Source organism: Pteropus medius, unplaced genomic scaffold (genome assembly GCF_902729225.1).
Source record: "Pteropus medius unplaced genomic scaffold, Ma_sr-lr_union100, whole genome shotgun sequence".
Classification (NCBI taxonomy): domain Eukaryota; kingdom Metazoa; phylum Chordata; class Mammalia; order Chiroptera; family Pteropodidae; genus Pteropus; species Pteropus medius.
Window position 1 is genome coordinate 17,391,274 of NW_024342473.1, and position 2,734 is coordinate 17,394,007.

The 2,734-nt window shown below is 40.5% G+C and overlaps 1 protein-coding gene across 3 annotated transcripts in view; it reads left to right on the forward strand.

The window, feature by feature from the left end:
- Positions 1-810: 810 nt before the first annotated feature.
- Positions 811-2,734, forward strand: part of GTF2A2 (general transcription factor IIA subunit 2) — a 15,020-nt gene continuing 13,096 nt past the window's right edge. Inside the window, exon 1 of one of the 3 annotated variants that reach the window (XM_039865440.1) lies at positions 811-898. The gene's annotated coding sequence lies outside the window, so the exon portion shown is untranslated. Of the gene's footprint in view, positions 969-2,734 lie in introns of all 3 variants that reach the window. The other 2 variants (XM_039865438.1, XM_039865439.1) reach the window with 2 other exon arrangements.

A 2,734-nucleotide genomic window follows, 5' to 3' on the forward strand; every position in this document is an offset into this window, starting at 1 on the left:
TATTTGACTCATTTTATCACATTTTTCTATCCGTAATGCTGCTAAATTTTTACACTGAGTTATCTTGTAAACCTTTCAGTTTTAGACCTTTACTCTTGTTTCTCTTTCTATAATCTGGATGCTGCTTCCTATTGTTCATGGGGGTGAAGAGTTTGCCTAGTTTAGTTTCAAATATTATTTTAACTATAACCAAACTTTGTGTTACATAATTTAGAATTATTTTCGTGGAGAATCCAACGATGAAATTAGTTCAATAGGGCGATGAAAACATGGCATAAATAACTTGTTAACCTGCTTGGAGGTTCCACCAGCACTTGTTTTTGCATTTACTTCTTAATCACTATTTAGCTACTTAATGGCAAACAGCTGTGCCATTAAGCGATTTTTTTATATAGAGAAATATTTGCCTTGCATTAGGTGCAGGTGTTAAATATACATTTTCTTAAATTAAAATTCTTCATGAATCACTAACTAAAAGCTTGCTGGACTAATGAATTGCAGCACTGTTTTGAATGGTAAATACCTGCTGTAATCTTTTCAGAATATGTCTTCAATTTAGCAGTGCAAGATCTTCAACAGTATTACACCTCAGGCATAATACGTGACTGTCTTGCATTTCGTAGTTGTGCATCTTATAGTGGAGAGTAGTCTCTAAAAATTATAATTCCCTTATTACTCGAAAAGTTAACTTGTTCTAGGGCTTGAAAACTGCGGCTCCACGCCCATATCTCCCAAACCCCGCCCTCCCCTCGGACAATTTGAGTGGCGTGCGGGCGCAGGTAGTGGGCGGGGTCTCTCGGCGCCCTGTGTGACGTCACTTCCAACTTCTGCGAACACTTCCGGGTCGTTGGCCAAGCTCTGCTGTTTGGCCAAGCGCGGCGGCGTAAGAGGTAACTAGGTACGTCCTGCTGCGCTCCCGGCTGTGCTGCTGCTGTTTGTTACGCCGGAGGGAAGCGCCTTACCCACAGGTACGGGTGAGTGGTAGGTTGGGTCTTCGAGGGCTGCATGGAAGGCGAGGCCCTTCCCTCCAGGGGCCCAGGGTCATCCCGTTACCGACTTCGCTGCCGGATGGCCCAGCGGCTGGTACCCAGGAAGGGAAGGGAGGCGGCGGGAACGGTGGCGTCTTGTGGCGGGAGGTTGTGGTCCACCGGCGGCCTACTAAACGGTCCTAGGGGGTGGGCCGAATTTTCAGCCAGGTGAATGTCCAGAAGCACCCAGGGCTGGGAGGTAGCGGGGATTGCGGAATATCCGAGGAGCTCATTCCTTGTGTGTCTCATTCCTGTGTTGTTTCACTTGTTTGAAGTCCGCCTTTCAGCTTAGTGCGAACTCCGACAGAATGAGTTTAACTGCATGGTTTGATTAAAAAGGACGAGGACTTTGAGTTACTTAGGAATGTGGAGCTTTCTCATTTTCTAAACTGCAAAATAAAAGAGTACTGGATTTATATGGCTGATAACACATCTAAAAGATTTGAACATTTTAGAAGTAATTTTTAAGAATCTAAGATCATTAAAGCAAGTAATATTAACAAACATTTAAGTAGCATGGCTTTTTAAAATTTTTATTGAGGTGTAATAGACACAAAATTTTATTTTAATAATTCACTATTGATATACATTGCGAAATAATACTCCCTATAGTTACATCTTATTTTCCTTTTTTTCCTTGTGATGAGGGCTTTTAAAATCTCTCAGCAATTTTCAAATATGCAATACAATATTATTAATTACAGTCACCATGCTATTTATTATATCCCCAGGAGTTATTTTATAATTGGAAGTTTGTACTTTTTGACACTGCCTCTCTCCCAAACACCAATCTACGCTCTGTATCTGATCTGTTTTTGTTTTTGTTTTTGTTTTCCACTTATAAATGAGATCATATAGTATTTGTCTTATTTCACTCAAAATAATGCCCTCAAGGTTTATCCTTGTTGTTGTGAATGACAAGGCTTTTTTCTTATTTTAGGTCTGAATAGTGAGTATTCCATTGTATGTACAGCAGGACATTGAATGACGTTTCCTTAAAATGTTGATGAGAAAAAAGTTGATTTCCCATGAGGGCCACTATCTGTGGGGAGTTTGCACGTTCTCCCCATGTTTGTGTGGGTTTTCTCCAGGTGCTCTGGTTTCTTCCCACACCCCAGAAATGTGGACGTTAGGTAAATTGGCATGTCTGCATTGTCCTAGTCTGAGTGAATGTGGGTGTGAGTACTTCTGTGAAGGAAGGGTTCCTGTCCAGAGTTGATTCCCACCTTGTACCCTGAGCTGCTGGAATTGGCTCCAGCCACTTGTGATCCTGAACTGGAATAAGTGGGTTGGAGAATAATGATCTTGCTTTTATTACTCTTTGTTAAATGTATGTGTATCTCACACTTATTTCAGTGTTTAATATTAGAAGTGTTTGGGGTCTTTATTTAGAAGTGTGGTGATGTTTTTGTTAAAAGAAAAATGCCATAGGAACTTAACTCTTGTTCATTACCAGTTAGGCTATGATAAAATTGGTTTCATCATAGATCCTTTCGCTTAAAGTCACAGTTTCCAAGAACCTAATGACAGTGTTAAGTGAGGACTTACGTTTATACCACATCATCTTCCTTACCCATTTATCCCTTGATGGACACAAGATGCTTCTATATGTTGGCTATTGTAAATAATGCTGGACCAAACATGTCGATGTAGATATCTTTTTGAGATAGTGTTTTTTCTTCAGATAAATACCCAGAGGTGGAATT